Source organism: Narcine bancroftii, chromosome 4 (genome assembly GCF_036971445.1).
Source record: "Narcine bancroftii isolate sNarBan1 chromosome 4, sNarBan1.hap1, whole genome shotgun sequence".
NCBI lineage: Eukaryota > Metazoa > Chordata > Chondrichthyes > Torpediniformes > Narcinidae > Narcine > Narcine bancroftii.
In genome coordinates, this window is record NC_091472.1 from 94,041,622 (window position 1) to 94,067,473 (window position 25,852).

Sequence of the window (25,852 nt, forward strand, 5' to 3'; positions counted from 1 at the left end):
CATCACATGAAGGAGGCTGTTTGTGTGGCCAGTCGTCGCAGCCATCAACGGCGGGTGACCTGGTCATTTCCCTGAAACCCACAGGGCTGGTGGCACTTACAGGCTTGCGCAGCCCAGCACTGGTGGTAGAAACACCAGGTCAACTGGCCCTCCTCTGGCTTCGTCTTGGGAGCAGCTTGCGGTCAGTTGGCTCCTGGTCATGCCCCCTGGTTGAGGGCTGCCTCGTTCTCCCTCTTCGTGCACCAGAAAGCATCCTCACGGGCTGCTACTCTCCTCGGGTTCGAGAAGTCTTCATCTGAGGAGTAGCTGGATGTCCTCCAGCATCTGTTCTAGGAATATCTGGCGGAAGAGAAAACAAGGCTTGTGGTCTTCCGCCAGGGCCAGCATTTCGTCCATCAGCGCCGACGGACTACGGTCCCCAAGCCCATCTAGGTGAAAGAGCCTGGAAGCCCGTTGCTGGGAAGTTAGCCCAAAAGTTCCAAGCAGCAGGTTTTTGAGGTGTACTTGCCTGTAGCCGGGGGGTGGTGGATGATGTCGTCCACCCTCGCTACTGCATCTTGGTCCAGAACGCTAACGACATGATAGAACATCATGGCATCTGAGGAGATGTTGCGGAGTTGAAATTGTGCTTCTGCCTGCCCGAACCACGTTCTCAGTTGGTGGGTCCAAAAGGGGGGAAGCTTGATGGAGACAGCGTTAACCTCTGCTGAATCCATGGTGTTTTGAGTCCAGAAAAACATCTGGGCTCGTCGGGGTCACCACTGTGGCGATGTGAGCAGTGGAAGAGAAACACAGCCACCACGTTGAGGGTTGTTAACGACAGTTTTTATTCAAATTCAGCACGCCCCTATAAGGGCAGCATGAGCTCAGTCACCTGATGCACTGTGACATCATAATCGCTGCCCAGGTTGCGCTCTGGAAGGGATGCTGGAGTCAGAGAGAAACCTCTGATGACGCCATTTCCCCATGGCTGCCCCGCCACATGGTGATACAAGCGGGGCCGGTTCGCTATGAGGATGTGCGCCGCCACAGTATCTTACCAATGGGAAGGTAATGAACTGAGTTTAACAGTGCACCTCCATAATACCATGGTAGTCCTCATTATGTTAGGGGTGCTATGAGAATACTGGCTGTTATTGTTAGTCTATAATTGCTATCATCTTTAATTTTACACATTTTTCAGGAATTAATAGCATTTTCAATGGATGGTAACATTATTTGAATTTAAAAACATAATAATCAGCAACATATTAATTTTTTTTAAATGTTCTGGCTTTTTTTTCAATTTCTATCTTAATATCTCAATGCTAGAGCCAATTTAGTTATGTTTCTCTTGCTTTTGCAGCAGGCTGACATTACAATAAGTAATTGATATGTATCAGTTTAAAGCACCAATCTGATTATGTATCAATTTTTAAATTTTACATATAACCATCTATCACTCATTAATCTATATTGATCACAAAATGCCATGATATTTAGATTTAGATTAATGTAAATATACTTTGTTCAAATTTTGCATCAGTAAACTGATTTTCTTCTAACTTACATACCAGTTCGTGGCTGCTCTCTGGTAATTAGACTGTTCGTTCACTTGGCACTGATTTATTTCCTGTATGTTGATTTTTCTGCGCCAAACAGCATCCAATTAGCCAAAATTTGTGGGACATTGGCACCAGTATTTTGGAAGGAGGGAGCTGTTCTGAAAGGATAGGCTCCACCTGGACAGTGCTGCGACCAGGATCCCAGCAAATCGCATAACCAGGATTATGGTTAGAGCTTTAAGCCAAATAGCAGTGGAGTGGGCTCAACGGATTGGAAAAGTTAAAGGAAAGGATTGTGCAGGAGAGGTTATTAAAGACTCCACAAAAAAATGGAGAGAGTATTTAAAAAAGAATACATGGTATTTAAACTCTGATGACATGTGTGAGAAAGGAGGTGAACGCAGGACTGAAAGTGTATGAAACAAGGTGAGCTTAAGAGAATTAAAAAAGAAAGTCTGCAGACTAGGGTCGAGTACAATATACAAATGTGCTGGAGAAACTCAGCATGTCACATAGCTTCGGGCATGAACCTTTCATCAAGATATGACCAAAAAGCAGATGGGCCACTGAAAAAAAAGTTTGGGGGAGAAGAGAAGAGAGGTTTAGGGGGAGAACCACATGTAAGAGGTCCCAAGTGGATGCAGATGGGAGGTGGGAAGAAAAAAAATCTGTTGTGATGGGGGAGGGTAGTTCACTGATAAGGAAGGAAGGTGGGTGGGGAGCGAGAAGAAAGGAGACAGAGAGATCGGGAAAGAGAGAGACTCAGGGGAGGGATTTAATGGAAATTGGGGGAGTTGATGTGAATGTTATCTGGAGAGTGCCCAGACAGAATATATGATGTTGTTGCTCCAATTTACAGATAGCCTCTGTTTGGCAGAGCATGAGGCCATGGACAAACTTGTTGGTGTGGGAAACATGTGTGGAATTAAAATGATTTGCCACTGGGAGATCCTTGCTATTGCCAGGGACAGAGCAAAAGTGCTTAATGAAGCAATCTCCCAGTCTGTATTTAGTCTTATCGATGTAAAGGCGGTCTAATCGGGAACACTTGATGCAATAAATGACTCCTGCAGATTCACAAGTGAAGTGTTTTTTCATTGGAAGAATTATTTTGGGCACCAAATAGTGATGAAGGAGGAAATAGATGAGCGTAAAGTGCACTTAGAGATTGGCAGGTATAACATTATGGGCATGACAGAGATGAGACTGAAGGAGGATCACAGCTGGGAGTTATATATGAGGCTCCAAATAGCACACAGGATGTGGAGTACAAATTACACAGGAGTTAGAGATGGTTTGAAAAACAAAAAGGTAATGTTATGGTGGTCATGCAGTGGGGAGCTTAAATATGCAGATACACTGGGAAAATCAGTTTGGCATTGGATCCCAAGAGAAGGGATTTGTGGAATGCTTACACAATGTCTTTGAGGAGCAGCTTGTGGTCAACCCCAATTGGGAAAGGCAATTTTAGATTTGGTGCTGTGCAATAACATGATTTGATTATGGAGCTTAAGGTAAAAGAACCGTTAGGAGCCAGTGATCACAAAATGATAAAATTCACTCTGTAGTTTGAGAGGGAGAGGCTAAAATTGGATGTGTCAATATTACAGTTGAGTGACACTATATGTGGTGATACAACCACTAACTACAATGGCCACACTCCTACCAGTCTACTGCAGGGGGCAACCACTGTACCTGCAGGTAGGCAACCTGGGAGGCAGGCCCCACCTGCCGGCTCTCAATCACTGGCCCCTATAAAGACTCGAGTCCTCGGGGACAGTCAGACACATGGAGCCAGCAAAGATTCTGAGACTGGTGTGTACAAGTTTAAGCTAATTAAAGCCTGTTGTACAGTCTGTGGGCTTGGCGTCAGAATTATTCACACAGCAGCGCTCACTATTTAATTAGCTTAAAATTAAAAGGGCCATGGAGAAGTTCCTAATCATCGAGAAGCCTGATATCGACCCTCAACATCCGGACACTCCAGCATACTTCGAAATCTGGAAGCATGCGATTGAGGCGATCATCCACACACAGGCTGAGCTAATCAACACTAACCAGAAGAAACACACCAAGCTGGGTCCACGTGCTTTCCAGGCTATCTGAGACTACATGGATTTCAAACAAGCAATGGCCATCCTGGAAGGCATGTACCGGCCCGTAATGAACATACTCTATACCCGGTACCTGCTCAGCATCAGGGTACAGCAGCCAGTTAAGATGGCAAATGCTTACCTAGGGGCACTGTGAAAACTCGCATGCCCGTGCATGATCGAAGCTGGGGTGACTGCTGTGGAGGTGGACCACCTAATCCAGGATTCCTGCGTGCGAGGGCTGCAGTCAAGGGCAACTCAACAGAGACTGATGAAGGAGAATAATGCCTCCCTTACCAGGATCATGGAGGTGGTCCGCTTCCTAGAAGCTGCAGCTCACTATGTAGAGGTCTTCGATGCTCACCTCCCCCAACCACCGGCCTGGCTGACACCAATGACAGCATCTGCTGAAGGTCCCTATGTGGAAGAGACGATTGCAGCTGCCAGCCTTGGTCCTGGAGTGGGTCAGACAGGCACTTCCGAAAGAATTGATGCAGCAAGAAAGACCACTTTGCTAAAGTGTACCTCTCCAAACCCACCGGGAGCATTCTGGCCCTCCGCGACCAACCAAGAGCCCCTTCTGACTTTCTGGATTCCATGTGCGAGTGTCGGGCAGCGCCATAACTCCACCAGCCACTTCTGCCTGCACCAACGACGTCACTTCCAGCCCAGCAGTCCAACCACGCAACTGCCATGTGCTCACCACGGGGCACTGCCAACTTTCATCATCCAACTTCCACCCACACCAACGACATCATTTCCGACGTCACATCCATCCAAGTCACCCGACTATACCAACACCATGTATGTCTCTAGCTATTATGGGCTAGCCTACCCCCAACCACCCCAAATTGCCTGACTCACCAACCAGACGATGAGGTCAACGTGCCTGTGCAAAACTGCACACTCACCGCACCCCATGCTCCTAAAGGCACCTACTGGCCGCTACTCACCACAACCATTGGGGAGCAGTGACTCAGACACCAAGGCGGTCCTAGCATCCTAATGGAGGACATTCCCCATGGACTCAGGTGCTCGATGATGGACATTGCTGTCAATGGGAAGGTAGTAAAATACCTGTTTGATAGAGGTAGTTCTGAGAGCTTTTTGCACCCACATGTGGACCATGCAGTGAAACTCAAAGTATACCCAGTGAACTTCACTTTTGCCTTCGCAGCCCAGGAGCTAGGGCACTTCTCAGTAAATTTGACAGTGGTGGGGGGAACATACAAGGGTTCCGGCTCTTTGTTGTGCCCAAGCTCTGTGCCCTGGTTATCCTGGGATTTGACTTTCAGCAACTCCTCCACATCCTCACCCTTGCCTTCAATGGCCCATTCCCCCCACTCACCAGCCACAGCACAAAGTCCAGCAACTGACCCCAGTCAACCTGCGGGCTCTCCACCCTATGGCTACCCACTCCGACCCTCTTCAACTACCTGACGCCAGACTGTAAGCCTATTGCGGCCAAGAGCAAGTGCTACTGTGCAGTCGATACGACCTTTATCAAGGCCGAGGTGAAACGGCTTCTGGCGTAAAGAGCCCCTGGAGAGCCCAGGCCCTTGTTGTAAAAGGGGGCAGCAAATCTAGGATGGTCATCGACTATAGTCAGAGCATTAACCGGTGCTCCTAGCTGGATACTTACACACTGCCCCGCATTGCCGACATGGTCAACGCGATAGCCCAGTACAGGGTTTTCTTCACGACTGACCTGAAGTCGGCCTTCTATCAGCTCTCCATTTATGCCCAAGATAAACCTTATACCACCTTTGAGGCACATGGACCCCTCTACCAGTTCCACCAGGTCAAGTTTGGGGTCACAAATGGAGTCTCTGTGTTTCAGCGGGAGATGGACCACATGGTAGACCAGCACAATCTAAAAGCGACTTTCCCATACCTGGACAATGCCACCATCTGCGGCCACGACCAGCAGGACCATGATGCCAACCTGGAGAGATTTCTCTGGACGGCAGAGGCACTGAATCTCACCTACATCAGGGAGAAAAGCGTATTCATTACCACCCGTCTTGCCATTCTGGGGTGCATCGTGGAACATGGTGTCATTGGTGCCGACCCCAAATGCATCTGCCCACTAACGAGACTGCACTCCCCCACATGCTCAAGGCCCTCTGCGGGTGCCTAGGGCTCTTCTCTTACTAATCCCAGTGGATCCCCCACTTCTCAGACAAGGACCACCCCTTGGCCAAGCCACCACCTTTCCCCTCCCTGCCGAGGTGCAAACAGCCTTGGCCAACATCAGACAGGACATCACCAATGCCACAATGCATGCCATGGATGAGACCACCCCATTCCAGGGGGAGTGTGATGCCTCTGATGTTGCCCTCGCTGCCAACCTCAATCAAGGGGGCAGTCCTGTGGCCTTTTTCTCCAGGACCCTCCATGGTTCAGAGCTTGGACACTCCACCATCAAAAAGGAGGCCCAGGAGATCAAGGAAGTAGTCCGCCACTGGCGCCACTACCTGTCAGGCAGAAGATTCACCCTTCTCACTAACCAATGTGTGGTGGCATTCACATTCAGCACCACCCCATATAGGCATGATCAAAAACGACAAGATTTTGCACTGGAAGAGTCGAGCTGGCCACTTTCATCTATGACATCCAGTATAGGCCGGGGAAGCTCAATGACTCTCTCGATGCCCTGTCCCTGACATGTGCCAGTGCACAGTCCAAAGATCTTCAGGTGCTGCACGACACCCTTTGCCACCCAGGTGTTGCGCAGTCCCAGAACCTCCCCTTCACCGTCCAAGAAATCTGGACCATGACTGAGTCCTGCAGGGTTTGTGCGAAGTGCAAACCGCGCTTCTTCTGCCCGCCTCAGGCCCATGTAGTGAAGGCCACTCGGCCCTTCAAGTGACTCACTGCCTTCCATGAATAAGAACATCTATGTCCTCTTGGTCATAGATGAATATTTCTGTTTTCCCCTTTGCCATCCCTTGCCCTGACATCTCCATCGCCTCCATTATCAAGGCACTGGGGAAGATCTTCACTATGTTTGGATACCCGACGTTCATCCACAGTGACTGGGGGTCCAGCTTCATGAGTGAGGAGCTCCACCAGTACTTGGCAGTGTGATGCACCGCAGCTAGTCACATGACTAGCTACAACCCCAGGGGCAATGGGCAGGTTGAACGTGAAAATGGGGTAATCTGGAATGCAGTCCTCCTGGCCCTGAGGTCGAAAGGCTGGACCATCAACTATTAGCAAGAAGCCTTCCCCGAGGCACTCCACGGCATACGGTCGCTCTTGTGCACAGCTACTAATCAGACCTTTCACGAACGCCTTTTCTCCTTTTGTAGAAAATCAGTGACTGGCGTCTCCCTACCAGCGTGGCTGACAAATCCGGGACCAGTACTCCTCCATAAGCATGTGACGACCCACAAATCCGACCCCATGATCAAGCAGGTGCACCTCCTCTATTCAAACTCAAATTATGCTTATGTCAGGTACCCCAATGGACGTGAGGACACCGTCTCATCCAGGGGCCTGGCACCAGTAGGTGCCCAGCCCTCTCCCCCAGACCCCCCTGGCCCATCCAGGATCCAGGATCCCCTGGAAGCTCTCCACCTCTCCAGAGAGCCCCACTCCCTGTGGATCCACCCTACACTTACATCCCCACTCTGCCAGACACTATCCTGCCCGCACTGCCGGCACCCCAGCCACCCTGCACCCAACCGACCCTCAGGCAGCCCTGCCCCTACCGACCATTGATCAGGATCCTGTCCTGTGACGGTCCCAGAGGCACAGACGACCACTTGACCATCTGAACTTGTATCAAGAACACCTCTCCCCCCCCCCCCCCTGGAATGGGGTTAATGTGGTGATACAGCCATTACACTGGCTGCAGTCCTACCAGCCTACTACAGGGGCAACCACTGTACGAGGAGGCTGGTTTTACCTGCTGGCTGTCAATCACTGGCCGATATAAAGACTTGAACTGGCCCCTTCGGAGAGTTAGACACGTGGAGCCAGCAAGATACTGAGACTGGTGTGCACAAGTTTAAGCTAATTAAAGCCTGTTGTATAGTCTGTGAACTTTGCGTCAGAATTATTCGCACAGGAACGCTCACGCTAAGGATGCATGAGCAAGAAGGTAGCCAAAGTTGATTGGAAGGGGACCCAAAATGGGAAGGCAGTTGAGCACCATTGGCAGACATTTCTGGAAATAATTCAAAAGAGGCAAGATTAATTCATCTCAAAGAAGAAAAAGCATTCAAAAGCTAGGGGAAGATAACTATCATTGACAAGGGAAGTCAAAGACAGCATAAAAGCAAAAGAGAGGCCATATGAAATTGCAAAAATTAGCAAGAAGCCAAAGGATTGGGTAACTTTGGGGTAGCAATAAGGGGAAAAAGATTAAATGTGGAACTACACTGCCAATAACATAAAAGAGGACACCAGAAGTTTTTTCAAATGTAAAAGAGGTACAAGAATGGACATCAGACTGCTGGGAAAAAAGTGCTGGAGAAATGGTAATGGGGACAGATGAAATGTATTTTGCATTAGTCTTCACTGTGAAAGACATTTGTGTCATGCCAGACTCTCCTACTGTTGGAAATATCTTCTCTCCTCCACTCTATTCAGCACTTTAAATATGTGGTAGGTTTCAATGAGATTTCTCCTGGGAATACAGGCCTTAGAGCCATTAAATGCACCTCAGACATTAACCCCATCACTCCTGGGATCGTTCTTGGAAAACTCCTCAGGACCCTCTCTAATGCCAGGATGTCATTCCTCAGATATAGGGTGCAAAATGGCTTATAGTACTCTTACAAAAGCCTTACAAAGCCTCAGCATCATTTATTTGTGTACACGCAGTATTCTATTCCTTTCAAAATGAATGCTAACATTGCATTTATCTTCCTTACTTCCGAGTCAACCTGCAAGTCAACTTACAGGGAATCCTGCACTGGGACTCCCAAGTCGTTTTGCTTTCTGGATGTTCTCCCCATCTTTTAAAGTAGTCTACATTCCGCATGGGTTTTCCCTGGGGGCTCTGGATTCCTCCCACAGTTTGAAATGTCCTGCGGTTGAAGGTTAATTAGGTTGGGCAGCACGGACCCATGAGTCAAAATGGCCTGTTACTGTTCTGTATGTCGATTTTTTTTAAAATTATTTTAACCAAAATACATGACCATACATGTCCTTGTGCTGTATTCCACCTGCAATTCTGAAAAGATCTATTCTGATGTTATCATAATCTCCTTAGCTACCCTTTTCACAACCCTGGGGTGTAGTCCATCTGATCCAGATGACCTTCTCCTGAGTAAGTGGAACTTCACTCTTTATTTTCCCCCTGACTCTCTCAATTTTCTGGCATGTCACTGATGTTTTCCACATGAAGAATGATGCAAAATACTTTTTTGGTCCCCTTACCCCTTCTCCAGCATCATTTTACAGTTGTCAGATGTCCACCCTTGCCTTTCTTTTACACTTTATAGATCCGAAAAATATTTGGCAGGCTCACCTTCATATTTCATATTTTCTCCCTTATTGCCATTTTAGTTGCATTCTGTTGGCTTTTAAATGCTACCTTTCCCTATGGCTTCATGTGATTTTTGCAAACTCCATGCCTTCTCTTTTACTTTAACTTCCCTTTAGAATGCTGCTGCTTCTTATTAGCAATGAAACGATTCTGTGTCTTCAGAATTACTCCCAGAGACTCCTGCCATCTCTACTCTACTGTCTCCTTTCCTTATGTTCCCTTCTAATCAACTTTGGCCAGCTCCTTCTTCAACCAGTAAAAAAGAAGTTAGTCAGGGAGCTAAACAAAATTGGAAATGAAAATGACAGGACAGTTCAGGTAAAGATAAGGCCCCTTGTTTGGAAACAAGAGTTGAAAATTTTAACTCCTTCTGCAGTTATAATACGATTATTATAAAGTTATTATAATTGATCTGTTGAAGATAAATTAGGAATTTTAACTGAGTGAAATTACTTTCTTCCTTTTCTGCCGCCACAGAAATACCAAAGATGCAAGTTGCTTGGAGCAACTTAGTTCATACTTATTGCATTGCTTGTTTCATCTCACTGAGAAATAAAGCAGCTCAGCCATTCAAATCAAATTTAGCACACTCTACCAAACTACAGAAGCCCATATCAATATCTGACATGGATCGCAAGCATATTTATTTATTCCTGGTGTTGGCATTGGTGTTTCGACATTTTAACCTGCATTGGATTACTGATATATAAAATTGCTTCATCAATTGCAAGCAAATATATTGTCAGCGTACATTTTTTCTTTTATGTATTTCTGTTTATTTGCTGAAGAAACGCACCAGCAACAATTTGTGCACACTTTTTGCTACGGATTAGATAAACTCCATTCCTCTTTATCAATATGTATATGAGTAACCCTACTATAATGGTTAGCGTATTAACCTCTTGTCTCTACTGAATATTTGAGATTTAACACCATGCATTTTAATGGAAAATTACTGCAAACGCAGCAATCAGATTAGAATTATTTCCGACAGGAACAATAGTATCATTATTATTCATAGCTCCTTATATTCATCAGAGACCACAAATCTACATCTTCGCTTCTAACCTTTAAATCTTCCTTCATTCTTCATTGACAACTCTTGGGGTTGGGTTATATTGCTAGCAGCATAAGAGCAATGCAACTTCATAGGAATTATGATTTTTGACCTCTCTTAAAAAGTCCATTTAAAAATGTGGCACTGGAAGTCCCAGAGGCATAGACCAGGGTTCAGAAAGTGGGAGGGACATGCTTTAGCTTAGCTGGGTCACCAAAACTGTTTGTCTGCTATCTATCTTCCCTTTTGCATTCAGTAAAATTAGGTTCTGATGAAGCAGGAGCAAACTGCCTGCAGTTACCTCACAGTATCGAAGGGCACAAAGAACTGGTTGTAAAGAACAAAAGCATTTATTTAGAACCTGTCATGAAAGCCATTCATCCTAAATACTTGTGCAAAGACATATTTCTAAGTCATTGTGTGTGACTTGGAGGGGAACCTTCTGGTATTGAAGTTCCCCCATATCTGCTGACATTGTCTTTTTTGGTGGTAAGATGTTGCACGGAGGTGCTGTTGGAGTAGCCCTGACATGCCACCACTGTGCAATTTGGAGATCATGAATGAAGCAGTTGAAGATGATTAGGTCAAAGATGGTGTCCTCATTGATGCCCTGGATTAACCTCCACTCATCTTTCTTTGTGCTTTGTGCTAATTCAAATTGTTGGAGTATTTTTCCCGTGTTGCCCATTGATTTCAATTTTATTAGGACTCTTTGAGGCCATATTCAATAAAGAGCTGCCATTGTGAAGGGCAATCACTCTAACCTCACTGCTGGAATCCTGCTCTTCTGTGCATGTTTGAACGACAGTTGCAAAGTGGTCTGAACCAAGTAGCCCTGGCAAAACCGAAACATTGAGCATGTACCAATTAATATTGACTGTCAATAGTACTGTCATTGTTAATAGGACTGGCAATGACTTCATCTCTTTGCAGATAAATTGAGGGCAGACTGATTGGGAAGTAAAGTGGCCAGATTGAATTTGTCTTGCATTTTGTGAACAGAACATAGCTGGAAAATTGTGGGAAGATGCCAGTGTTGTTACTATACTGGAACAGCTTTTCTAAGATGCTAATTTTGGAGCTAAGGGCTTCAGGACTGAAACTGTGATGTTGTCTGAACCCAGTCTTTGCTTTGTCCAATGCTCTTCATAATATCACAATTTCACAACACAGATATGTGTACCTTGGCCTAACTTGTCCATGCTTTCTCAAATCATTCTGGAAGCATATCTCAAAACCCAGTAACCCATCATGTGGAGTGAAGCAAATTTTGTGAAGACTTACAGCAGTGATGGTGGGGATCTCAGGAGGAGAGCAAATTGGATTATCCACTCAAAAGCTGCAGCCCTGCCTTTAACACTCACCTGCTGAACCTCACCATCACGGAGGACACAAATGTTATGGAACCTTCCAACAAACTATCTGAATGCTCTGTCAGCTTCATGACTGGTCCAGTAAGTGCATCATTTGCTCTAACCCTTTTGTTAATATTTCCTGCTAGAGGGGAGTTGGTTTGCTTGATAAATTGGAAATTGTTCAACCTATACCACCTTTACTCTGGAGTCAATGTCACTCCAACATCAGTGGTTGATCTGCAGAATGTAGATGTTGCATACATTTGCAAGGAGTCTGACTTCAAAGGCATTGCAACTTGTTAAAATAAAGATTATGAGATAATAACTTGGAGATTAAACATTGGCAAAATAAAGGTTATCTAGCATCCTGGCCCCTTTGTAGAAAACTTTCCCATGATATGGTTCAAACATGTCTCTGGAAAAATGTGTATTACCTCCCAGATCTTGTGAGCCTCCCATCAGTGAAAGAAGACATTAATAATGAAATTCATCAGTGTCTTGTGTGTTTGAAGACCAAGGACCAAAATTTGGCACAAAGCCTACTAGCAATAGTAATTCCTGCTTTCCTCTATACTTCTGGCACAGACGACTTAGAATAGTTATCTCAAAACACTAATGAGATACCACCAAGTCAGTGCTGGGGCCACTTCTTTTTAAGTTGTATGTTAATAGTTTGGATTGCAAAATAAATATAGATGATACAAAGATAGGTGATGCGGCAGGTAGTGAAGAAGAAACAGAGAAGCTGCAGAGTCAAATAGATTAGGAGAATGGACAAAGAAATGACAATTTAAATAAAATTATTGGAAAGTGGTCATGCACTTTGATAGAATGAATAAAAGGTAGACTATTATTTGGATGGGGAGAAAAATTAAAATTTGGAGGTGAAAAGAAACATAATAACATAATAAAATAGGAGAAGGAGTCAGCCATCCAGCCCATCGAGCCTGCACTGCCATTCAATAAGATCATGGCTGATCTGATCATTGACTCAGCTCCACCTACCTGACTTTTCACATTTCCCTTAATTGCTTTTTTATGTAAAAATCTATCTAACTGAACCTTTAAAAAGTTTAATGAAGTAGCCTCAACTGCTTCCCTGGGCAGAAAATTCCACAGATTCACTATTCTCTGGGGAAAAAGTTTTTCCCATCTCCGTCTTAAATCTGCTCCCCTGAATCTTGAGGCTTTGTCCCTAGTTTTAGTCTCACCTACCAGAGAAAACAATTTTCCTGCCTCCATCTTATCTATCCCTTTCATAATTTTATGTTTCCATAAGATCTCTTCTCATACTTCTGAATTTGAGTGAGTATAATCCCAGGTGATTTAGTCTCTCCTCGTAGGTCAACCCCCTCACCTCTGGGATCAACCTGGTGAACCTCCTCTGGACTGCCTTCAAGGCCAGTATATCCTTCCTCAAGTATGGAGACCAGAACTGCACACAGTACTCCAAGTGCGGCCTCACCAGTACCTTGTACAGTTGCAGCATGACCTACCTGCACTTGAATTCAATTCCTCTAGCGATGAAAGCCAATATTCCATTTGCCTTTTTAATAACTTGCTGAACCGGCAACCCTACTTTTTGTGATTCATGCACAAGCACTCCCAAGTCCTCTGCAGTACAGCATGGTGCATCTTTCACCATTTAAATAAGAATCTGCTCTTCTAATTAAACTACCAAAGTGGATGACCTTGCATTTACTAACATTGTAGTTCATCTGCCAGACCTTTGCCCACTCACCTAACTTAACAATATCCTTCTGCAGCCTCTCCACATTCTCTGTACAATTTGGTTTTCCACTCAATTTAGTATCATCCGCAAACTTGGCTAAACTACACTTTGTCCCCTCTTCCGAATCATCGATGTAAATTGTGAACACAGCGGGCCCTGCACCGACCCCTGCGGCACCCATTTATCACCGTCTGCCAATCAGAAAAACACCCATTTATCCTGACACTTTGTCTTTTGTCAATTAACCAGTCCTCAGTCCATGCCAAGATACTTTTCCCAACTTTATTCATCAGTATTTTATTGATAAGTGTCTTGTGAGGCTCCTTATCAAACGGCTTCTGGAAATCCAAATATACAACATCAACCTGTTTCCCTCTCTACTGCACCCATTATATCCTCAAAGAACTCTAGTAAGTTTGTAAATAAGACCTACCCTTTCTGAATCCATGCTGCATCTGCCTGATGGAACCCCCTCATTCTAAATGATCGCTATTTCATCCTTAATGGTAGCTTCAAGCATTTTCCCGACTGCAGGCATTAAGCTAACTGGCCGATAGTTACCCGTCTTCTGCATACATCCCTTTTTAAAAAATGGTGCAGCATTTTCTGTCTTCCAATCTGCCGGGACCTGCTCAGAATCCAGAGAATTTTGGTAAATGACTAACAATGCATCAACTATAACTCCTGCCATTTCCTTCAGTACCCTGGAATGCATCCCATTAGGACCAGGAGATTTGTCTACTTTCAGTCCCATTAGTTTGCTCATCACTATCTGTAACAATTATTTTATTGATCCCTCACCTCCTTTCGCAACCCTATCACCACTCTTTTTACGTTGTATGTTAATAGTTTGGATTGCAGAATAAATGGCATAGCTAAGTTTGCAGATGATACAAAAATAGGTGGCGGGACACGTAGTGATGAGGAAACAGACAGGCTGCAGAGAGTCACATAGATTAGGAGAATGGACAAAGAAGTAGCAAGATAAATAAAATTATTGGAAGTGGTCATGCACTTCTTTAGAATGAATAAAAATTTGGGAGTCTTCGTACAGGATATCCTACAGGTTAACCTCCAGGTTGAGTCGGTGGTGAAGAAGGTGAATGCAATTTTGACATTCATATCTAGAGGAATAGGATATAAGAGCAGGAATGTGATGTTGAAGATTTATAAGGTACTGGCGAGGCCTCACTTGGAGTAAGGGGTAAAGTTTTGAACTCCTTATTTAGAGAAGGATGTATTGGAATTGAAGAGGGTCAGAGAAGATTTACAAGAATGATTCCTGGATTGAAGGGATTAGCATATGAGAAATGTTTGATATCTCATGAACTGTACTCCTTGGAGCTCAAAAGATTGAGGGGGGGACCTCATAAAAGAATTTTCCATGTTGCAAGGCCTGGACAGAGTAGATGTGGCAAAGTTGTTTCCCATGGTAGGGGTGTCGAGGACAAGAGGACATAATTTCAGAATTGAAGGGTGCCCATTTAAAACAAAGATGTGGAGCAATTTCTTTATCCAGAGAGTGGTGAACCTCTGGAATTTGTTACCATAGGCAGCTCTGGAGGCCAACTTGTTGGGTGTTTCTTCAAGAAAGAGTATGACAGATATTTAGACATACATACAGCATGGTGATAGGCCATTTCGGCCCACCTAATTTATGATTCCTCACCCAATCAACCTACACCCCTGGTACATTTTGAACGGTGGGAGGAAACTGGAGCCCCTGGGCAAAACCAACAGAGACACGGAGAGAATGTACAAACTCCTTACAGACAGTGCAGGAATCGAACCAATCACTGGCATTGTAAAGGCGTCGTGCTAACCACTACACCAACTGTACAGCCCTGTTTAGTTAGGGTATCAAAGGTTATGGAGAGAGGGTAGGTGAGTGGGGTTGAGTAGGAGAAAGGAATGGAATGGTGGAGTGGTCTTGATGGGCTGAATAGTCTACCTGCTCTAATCCTGTCTCTACAAAATCCTTCAAATCCAACAGTAGGTAACCTGGTATCTGTGTTCTTTTCTATGCAAACATTCCCAATGTTGAGGCCAAAATTATATTGTTCGCTACTCATCACTCATACTTGAAACATTTTCTCGTATTTCCTTAGGGCATAGATCGAGGCCTTTCAGCCTATTGAATCTGTCAGCTCCCAGAATATTCCCATCAACAACAAACTTGATCAGGGACTCATTTAAGGACTCTTACTTGTGCACTTTATTGATTTTTTTTCTCTCTGTATTGCTCAGTTTGCTTACATGTATTATCTATTTACAGTTCTTCATTTGTTTACATATATACTCTGTACAGTTTTTTTTGCACTATCGATAAGTGGTAATTCTACCTTGCTAGTATAAAAAAGAATCTCAGGGTTGTATGTGATGTTATGTATGTACTCTGACCATAAATCTGAAATCTAAACATCTGAACTATGTACCCCAACTTATCTATCTGTAACCTCTTCCACATTCTTATTATTACCCCTTTGATTCTTCTCCTACCCACTTATACACTCAGGGCAATTTACATGTTCAGTCTTTGGAATATTGGAGAAAAACCAGAGGACTCACCTAGAGAACATACTCCACATAAACAGGAGCTGAGGTCAGGTTTGAACCTGGGATGCTGGAGCTATAAGTAATTATTACTACTTAATGCCATAAGGTTACAGATTGTGGTGGAACTCCTTTATGTCTGCTCTTACAGATGGTGTGTAGTGGTTCATGGATAGTCAGATTTAAGTTTTCAGATCTATCCTGAATCTAATCTATTCTGTACAATTCTAGTGCAATACAATACAGTGGAGTAAGGATGTCACCATCTTGCCATGACCCTTCTAGTAATCCTTGTCTGTAGTAAGTGGAGAAATAAGAATGAGGTCTAGTGGTTTTATTCCCTCTTGTTCACTCACTACCTGCTACAGATCCAGTCTGGCAGCAATGACAATAAGAATTCGCCGGCTCCACTCTTGGGGATGGACATCAAAGTTTGCAACCCAGACACCATACTGTAATCTAGCTCCTTCAGTTTTTCTTAAGTCAGAATGAACACTGATCATCATTTTATGAGGAGCAATTGGGTTGACGAAAAGCCAATAGTTTCCAGATGAATGAGAGGAGATCTCATTGACACATAGAAAATTCTTGAAGGGTTTGACAAGCTGGATGCCGGAAGAACTTCAACCCTGGCTAAGAAATCTAGAACCAAGGGTTACAGTTTCAGAATCAGATATTGTTTAGGACTGAAATAACGAGAAATGTATTCTCTCAGAGAATGGGTAATTTTTGGAATTTTCCTACCCCAAATTGCTGTGGTGTTTCAAACATTGTGTTCATTCAGAACAGATATTGTCACATGTGTGGATGTGAAGAGAATTTAGGAATATGGAGATGTTCCCGGAAAATGCTCTAAAGTGGAACATTAGCCATGATGGTAATTTGTTGAGCAGCAACTCATACTCATTCTTGTCAGCTAAGAGAGGAGAGTAGATGATAATTCAATTGTGGTTTCCTTGACCTTGTTTCACTGATGCCCTAAAATTTCACAGGGTCTGTTGAATGATCCCAGAACTACTTTCTCAAAACTATAATATTACATGTATATAACTAGTCCTCATTATGGAGGAGTCTGACACATTGGTACAGTTTGATTCTGGAGTGCAATTTTGTCAGGCTGTTGCTTGACTAAACTGTTAGCAGCTCTTCCAGATAAAATACCAATTGCAAGCTCATCTGGGGCTGTGAGTGACTTTGTTGTTTCCGAATTTGGTGCATGGATCAATGACGAATGGTCTTTCCACTTTTATCTTTTCTATGGTTTAATGTAGCAATAACAGTACAAATGAATGGCTTGATTTGTCATTTCAGAGGGCACACAAGAATCAAATGTATTGATTTTTCGGTCTGGATTCACACATAGGCCAGATCTGCATGCATCCACCATGTTTTCTCCCCAGGAGGAACCAGATGGGATTTTGCACAATCTATCTAATTTGTGATTATCATTACCAATGTGAGGTGTTTATATTCGGTTCCAAATTGTTGATGCGCTTAAATCCCACAGATGGATAAAGTGAATGTTTTAAGTCTGTTTCCCAGGATAGATACGTCTAGGTTTAAGGTGAGAAGGGAGAAATTTAAGAGGGATCTGAGGGGCAACTGGAGCGAGCTGCCAGAGGAAGGCATGAAAGGGGTACAATTACAATGTTCAAAAGTAAATTGGATAGAAAAGGTTTCTAAGGATGTGGGCCAAATGCAGGCAATTGAGACCAGCCCAGAATGTCACTTAGTTAGCATGGACGAGATGGGTCAAAAAGCCTGTTCTGTGCTGCGTGACTCTGCCATGATGAGATTTGTGTTGGATTTTCTGAATTATTCATCTATTCCTATGATATTTAGTCTGGGCCATCACTATACCTACCTTAAGTCAGAAATCTTAATTTTAGGGCATCAGTGAAACAAGGTCAAGGAAACCACAACTGAATTATCATCTACTCTCCTCTCTTAGCTGACAAGAATGAGTATGAGTTGCTGCTCAACAAATTACCATCATGGCTAATGTTCCACTTTAGAGCATTTTCCGGGAACATCGCCATATTCCTAAATTCTCTTAACATCCACACATGTGACAATATCTGTTCTGAATGAACACAATGTTTGAAACACCATAGCAATTTGGGGTAGGAAAATTCCAAAGATTACCCATTCTCTGAGAGAATACATTTCTCGTTATTTCAGACCTAAACAATATCTGATTCTGAAACAGTTTGATAGCTGCAATTCTCTGCCATTCAACTAAATTGAGGGCACACGCCACTGAGGCATTGAACTCCAACAAATGACTTGGCTAGTTTTGAAACCAAGGTAGCAGAAATAGAATGTTTGAAAAAACATCAATGAGATGCTGAAAACATTTTCAGGACAGGATGTGCAATCAGCAGTGAAAACAACTCATCTTCTTGCAGCTACCACATGTTTGAAATATATTCCATTTGTTTAGTTTGAACATCTTGTCAGCCAGTTTAAGAGACTGGTACATCAGTTAGGTTCCTTCTGAGGGGTCTTGATGAGGACATGACTTGTTGGTAAAGGTTATGAAATGCACAATGGAGGAAAAAAAGTAGCAGTGTTGAGCAACTTAAAATTACATTGGCCTAGATTGATTGTGTGCTTCCAGACAGAAGTCAACCTGATTTCCTGGTAGAATTTCTATGAAGGAGTCATTCTTAATGCAGAGGTTATTTGGAGCAAAGAAGGGGAACTTGGATCATATTGTCTCAGGGTAATCCCTTATTGGCCCCTCATGAAATAGCATAATCCTTCAAGTTCAAGTTTATTTATCATCTGATTGTACCCTATGAAACAACGTTCTCTGGTCCATGGTGCAAAAATAGTGCAAACACATATACAAAGTATACATATCTTTGGCTTGGCTTCGCGGACGAAGATTTATGGAGGGGTAATGTCCATGTCAGCTGCAGGCTCGTTTGTGGCTGACAAGTCCGATGTGGGACAGGCAGACACGGTTGCAGTGGTTGCAAGGGAAAATTGGTTGGTTGGGGTTGGGTGTTGGGTTTTTCCTCCTTTGTCTTTTGTCAGTGAGGTGGGCTCTGTGGTCTTCTTCAAAGGAGGTTGCTGCCCGCCGAACTGTGAGGCACCAAGATGCACGGTTTGAGGCGATATCAGCCCACTGGCGGTGGTCAATGTACCCAGAACCTATATACATGACATATACATATATTAAAAATAAATATTATTAATAAATAGTAGAATCACGTTGAGTTGTTTTAGCTGTTCAGCAGTCATTCAGCAGTCTCACCGCCTATTGGAAGAAGCTGTTCCTGAGTCTAATGGATCTGACTCTAATACTTCTGTATCTACTTCTTGACAGGAGTAGCGGGAAGATGCTGTGTGTGGGGTGGTAGGGGTCCTTAATTATATTACAGTGAACTGATAATGGATCAATGTACTGTAAAGTTTTGTCATCTTGTTATATGTCCATATCTTATAGAAGGCTGATTTTGCGAACTCTCTTTGAACAACCATCCCAGTAACTCACATCGATGAGGGGGAGTGAGACCTCAGTGATCTTGTCTGTGGCTTTTATGGTTCTGTGAATTGACCTCCAATCTGATGCATTACCACAACCGTACCACACTGTGATGCAGCTAGCCTGATGCTGTCAATAGAGCTCCTGTAAAAAGTTAACAGAATTGTGGCCGGTAGCCTTGCCCCCTACCCTCACCCCCCTCCCCGCCCAATCTTCCAAGGAAGAGCAGTCACTGTTGCACTTTCCTGACAAGTAGGCAGATATTATGTGTACAAGATAGGTCACTTCTTAAGTGGACTCAGAGAAACTTGGTGCTCTCCATTCTCTCCACTGCCGATCTATTAATGTGTAGTAGAGGGTGGTCACCCTTTGTCCTCCTGAAGTCCACAATCATCTCCTTTGTCTTCTCCATGATGAGACTCAGGTTGTTATTCTCACACCATTTTACAATATTTCCCACTTCTTCGTTATATTACGACTCATAATTGTTGCTGATGAGGCCAACTACTGTCATGTCATCAGCAAATGTGATGAATCTATTAGAGCTGTATCTGGTGTTGCAGTCAGTAGCATGATGGCGCTCGATATTCTGCTGCCAATCCAGACAGATTGTGGACCTTCCATTAGGAAGTCCAGGATCCAGATACAGAGAAAGGTGTTGAGTCTCAGCAAGGACAGCTTCTCAACCAGCCTCTTCAGTATGAATGAACTCAATAAGGTGTTGTTCTCCAGATGGATCAAGATGGAATGAATACTATAGCATTATCAATGGAATGATTCCATCTGTAGGCACATTAAAAAGGGTTCAGCATCTATGAGGTGCACTTTGATACATCTATTACCAAGTGCTTGAAGCATTTCATAATGATGGAAGTCAGTGCCACTGAGCAGTAGTTAATGAGGCCTTTTACTGTCACCTTCTTTTCTACTGGGTTGATGGTCGCTGCCTTAAAACCTGTTGAGATGATGGATTGCTGCAATGACATTTTGCAGGTGTCCATAAGGACCTCCAACAGTTGGTCTGCGCAGACATTAAGTACCTGACCGGCTATGTTGTCTGGTCCCACTGCAATGCAAAGCACCTGATTTTCAAGGAGAGACAAAGCTTTCTCTGGCATCAGCCTGTTCTTCTTGTCAAACCATGTGTAGAAGATGTTCAGTCTGTCTGGAAGGGAGATGCCATTGTTGTTGACTACAAAATTGATTTGTGATCTGTAATTGTTTTGAAGCCTTGCCATATGTGTCTCATGTCGCCGGTGTCGCACAGCTAACTATGGATTCTCTCAGCATATTTACACTTTGCCTTCCAGATTGCACAAGAGAGCTCACCCAACTTGTCTCTTGTCCTGAAAACATCTTAAGCTCTGAGAAGGGCACAGACATAGCATATCATTAACCTGAGACTCCCGAGATGCTATGGTAAATGATTTACCATCATCATCCAGTCTTCAACCACAGTGTTCCATTCCCCATCACCAATCCCCAGTTCAAAACCCAACCAAAATATCCCACTTCCCCATCAGCTAAACATGGCACTGATATCTCAACCCACCCTCACCAACCAGCCATCTCATCGTGCCAGTCTTCTCCACCCTGTCTACAGTCCAGCCTGAGTGTGACAGTGACACCAAATATGATAATTTTAAATGGGTCTCCTGCAGCCAAAATGAACATTGGTGGAGTAGAAACTAGTACACAGTCTAGAACTAGTCAAGATCAAGTTCAGGTTTATTATCATCTGACTGTACACTTTCAACCCAATGAAACAGCATTTCTCCAGATCACAATGCAGACACACACACAATACACAGTACATTATAATCACAAATATACATAAAGATATAATTTAAAATTAAAATTATATAAATATTTTGGGTTGATTTTCTCAGTTACAGGATACTGTTCATCAATCTCACAGTCTGCAGGAAGAAGCTACTTCCTCACCTGGCAGTCCTGATTTTGATCATCCTGTTCCTCCTTCTTGATGGTTGTGGGTCAAAGGTACTGTGTACTGTATAGAAAGGGTCTTCATAATTCTTTGAGTCCTATTTAAGTAATGTTTCTGATAAATGTCGTCAATAGAGAAAAGGGAGATCCAGTGATTTTCTCAGATGTTTTGACAATCCCCTGTATTAACTTCTGGTCCGATGCTTTGCAGCTACCAAACCACACAATGACAGAGCCAGATTGGACACTCTCAATTGTGCTTCTGCAAGAGGTTGTCAAGATAGTGGCTGGAAGCCTTGCCCTTCTCAACCTCTTTAGGAGTGTAGGCATTACTGTGCCTTCCTGACTAAAAGGATGCGTTCTGGGTCTAAGTTAGGTTTTTTTGTTGAATGAGATTTACAAAAAAAAGAACATATACTATGTATTCAAGACCCAGGAAACCTGGGAAGAGCACTTGTACCATTTCAGCTTCTATTCACTGGCCTGTTGTATCAAAGTGAACCACCATCCAACAGGACATACAGTGTATACAGGCTGAAGTAAACTATCTAGATAGGATGAACAGATGCTATTACTTCCTCATTTGTTAAACAGTCACATCTCCTGCAATCCTCCCCTGGCACCAGGCAAACAAAGTATATATATATATATATATATATATATATATAAAACTGATTAAATTTAATCAAAGGAAAAGCTTGCAAATATTTAAATAAAATTAAAAATGAATGCAAAAATTCAAAGACCTTTTTTTTACAGTACTGTTAATACAGAGAGAGCTATTACCTGCCGAACAGAGTGCTATGGCTAGAATTTATATTAGTTTTATGTTTATGGCATTTGAGACTGAACTAAGAACAAATTTTAAGAAATAATTGTTCAGCAAGATAACTTCTGTACTTTTGTCCTTGTTTATTTGGCAGATTCCTGATTCCAGCATGCATCAGGAATCTACACAATGTTGTTTAACAGCACAGTCTTTGGCTTGGCTTCGCGGACGAAGATTTATGGAGGGGGTAAATGTCCACGTCAGCTGCAGGCTCGTTTGTGGCTATAAGTCCGATGCGGGACAGGCAGACACGGTTGCAGCGGTTGCAGGGGAAAATTGGTTGGTTGGGGTTGGGTGTTGGGTTTTTACTCCTTTGCCTTTTGTCAGTGAGGTGGGCTCTGCGGTCTTCTTCAAAGGAGGTTGCTGCCCGCCGAACTGTAAGGCGCCAAGATGCACGGTTTGAGGCGATATCAGCCCTCTGGCGATGGTCAATGTGGCAGACACCAAGAGATTTCTTTAGGCAGTCCTTGTACCTTTTCTTTGGTGCACCTCTGTCACGGTGGCCAGTGGAGTTCTCGCCATATAACACGATCTTGGGAAGGCGATGGTCCTCCATTCTGGAGACGTGACCAACCCAGCGCAGCTGGATCTTCAGCAGCATGGACTCGATGCTGTCAACCTCTGCCATCTCGAGTACTTCGACGTTAGGGATGAAAGCGCTCCAATGAATGTTGAGGATGGAGCGGAGACAATGCTGGTGGAAACGTTCTAGGAGCCGTAGGTGATGCCGGTAGAGGACCCATGATTCGGAGCCGAACAGGAGTGTGGGTATGACAACGGCTCTGTATACGCTTATCTTTGTGAGGTTTTTCAGTTGGTTGTTTTTCCAGACTCTTTTGTGTAGTCTTCCAAAGGCACTATTTGCCTTGGCGAGTCTGTTGTCTATCTCGTTGTCGATCCTTGCATCTGATGAAATGGTGCAGCCGAGATAGGTAAACTGGTTGACCGTTTTGAGTTTTGTGTGCCCGATGGAGATGTGGGGGGGCTGCATAGTAAAGCCCCAGTATCCAGCATATATGGGGATAAGTGAATTTTATGGTTGCTTGAGACTGCATGTTGTGTGATTGGTGAAATAACCACAACTAATTATGTATTTTTTAACCTATTCTGTGATTTTTTATTTTTTTGCTGGTTGCTTGAGGCTGCTGGTTGCCTGACCAGACAATTTCACCATTCTTAGACTGGATCGGAACTCAAATTCTGGAAAAGGGAGAGGGGGCAGTGTATGCTTTCTTGTTAATACTGGGTGGTGCATGGACATCAGAGTTATGGCGACCTCCTGCTCTACTGCCTTAGAGCAAATCTCGATTAAATGCAGACACTTGTAGTTATCTCGAGAGTTCTCATCAGTGAGTCTCACCGGAGTTTATATCCCTCCTGATGCTGATTACAAACAGGGACTTGTGGAGCTGCATGATGTGGTCAGCCCGGTGCACTACAAAACTTAGTCGGTGACTTTAACCAGCCCTGTGTCAAGAAAACCCTGCCTAACTACCACCAACATATAACCTGCTGTTACCAAAAATCTCAGCATACTCAATCACATCTGCACCAAGATAAGGAAAGCCTACCGTACTTTCCAAAGACCACACTTTGGCAAGTCTGATCACCTGGCTGTGCTCCTTCTGCCTTCATACAGATAGAGCCTAAAAACAGAGGCTCTGGAGATCAGGACAGCTAGATAGATGTCACAGGATGTGGTCACAGGAGACTGAAGAACAGTTACAGAACTTCTGTGAGTCAGAGGATTTGGCAGGGGATCAAGGACTCTGCTGAGAATATGAACGAGTACACCGGGGCTGTCCAGTCTTTATCAAAACAGCTGTGAATGAGTTTGTTTCCATCAAATCATTCTGGGTTTTCCCCAACTAAAGCCCTGGATGAATAATGAAATCTAGAACCTGTTGAGAGTCAGATCATAGGCATTTAAGTCTAGATATCTAGATCAGTACAGTTGGAGCAGGTATGAGCTGTGGAAACTATCTCCTAGGCAAAGTGGAGGTTGTGGATGAAAATGGAAACAACAAGGGACACCAGACAGCTGTGGCATAACCTGTTACAAAACCAAATCCGGTCAAGTAGCAGATGGCAAAGTTTCGCTACTCAATGCCTTCTATGCCTGATTTGATGAAGGTAACAGTGAAGAACCACTGCTCCGCACCCCCACACCCCCTGATGATCCCATCCTGTGCATGCTGCCTTCAGGAGAGTGAATCCAAGGAAAGCATCCAGCCCAGATGGAATACCTAGCTGAGTATTAAAAATCTGTACTGACCAACTTACCAAGGTATTCATGGATATCTTCAATATTTCACTCCTGCAGGACATGGCACCCACCTGTTTCAAACAGGCATCAATTGTACTGACCCCCAAGAAGAATGCAGTAACCTGCCTTAACGACTATTGACCTGTAGTACTTAAATTAACAGTGTTGAAGTGTTTTGAAAGCCTGGTAATGAAGCATATCAACTTGTTCCAGTTTGCCTACAACAGGTCCATGGCAGATGCCATCCACTGGCTCTACACAAAGCCTGGAACATCTTGAGAGCAATGTTGCAAACATCAGGATGCTCTTTATTGACCACACTTCAGCATTTATCACCATATCCCCCTCAAAACTGATCAGCAAAATCTAAGACCGGGGAATTAACACTCCACTGTGTAACTGGATCCTGGATTTCCTCACCTCCAGACCACAATCAGTGAAGATTGGTAAGAACGTCTCCTCCACAATCTCCATTGATACTGGAGCACCACTGGGCTGTGTTCTTAACCCCCTGTTCTACTCGTTTTACACCTACGAATGTGTGGCTCAGTACGACATTAACGCCATCTACAAATTTGCCAATGATACCATGGTAGTGGTATAAAGGATGGGGAGGAGTCAGCATTCAGGATGGAGATTGAAAACTTGGATGAATGGTGCACCAACAACAACCTTGCACTCAATGTCACCAAAACTAAGCAGCTGATTGTTGACTTGAGGAAGGGAAAACCTGAGACATATAATCCAGTGATTATTGGGGGAATCAGAGATGGAGAGGGTGAGCAAATTTAAGTTCTTGGGACTCACTATCTTGGAGGAGCTTTCCTGGACCCAACACACCAATGGCATCGTGAAGAATGTATGTCACCGACTCTACTTCCTCAGGAATTTGTGGAGGTTTGGTATGACACCAGAAACCTTGGAAATTTTCGACAGAGCTGTGGTTGAAAGTGTGCTGACTGGCTGCATCATGGTCTGGTATGGGGACCCAATACCCCTGAGCATAAAGCCCTCCAAAAGGTAGTGGACACAGTCTGGGACATCACAGGCAAAACTCTCCCCACTATTGAGTACATCTACAGTGAATGGTGATTTCAGAGAGCAGCAGCAATCATCAAAGACCCTCACCACTCAGCACATGTTCTGTTCTCATTGCTGCCATCAGGAAAGAGGTATAGGTGCCACAAGACTCACACAACCAGAGTCAAGAACAGCTACTACCCCTCCACCATCAGACTCCTCAATGACAAACTCAGTACGGGACTCATTTAAGAATTCTTACTTGTGCACTTTGTTGATTTTCTTTTTTATTCTCTCTGTATTACAGTCAATTTGCTTATATTCATTATTGGTTGACAGTTCTTATTTGTTTATGTATGCGCTGTGTCCAGTATTTTTTGCACTACCAATTAGAGGTAATTCTGCCGTGTCCGCAAGATAAAGAATCACAGGGTTGTATGTACCCTGTCAATAAATCTGAAAT

The 25,852-nt window shown here is 43.8% G+C and overlaps 1 protein-coding gene and 1 long non-coding RNA gene across 2 annotated transcripts in view; both read left to right on the forward strand.

Moving 5' to 3' along the window:
- The window catches only part of prkn (parkin RBR E3 ubiquitin protein ligase), a 1,164,186-nt gene that overhangs the window by 737,204 nt on the left and 401,130 nt on the right, over positions 1 to 25,852 (forward strand). The gene's annotated exons all lie outside the window — the stretch shown is intronic.
- On the forward strand, positions 964 to 9,801 carry LOC138760846 (uncharacterized). Its single transcript, XR_011355905.1, has 3 exons — positions 964 to 1,050; positions 6,952 to 7,057; positions 9,615 to 9,801. It is a non-coding gene; the product is annotated as an uncharacterized lncRNA (long non-coding RNA).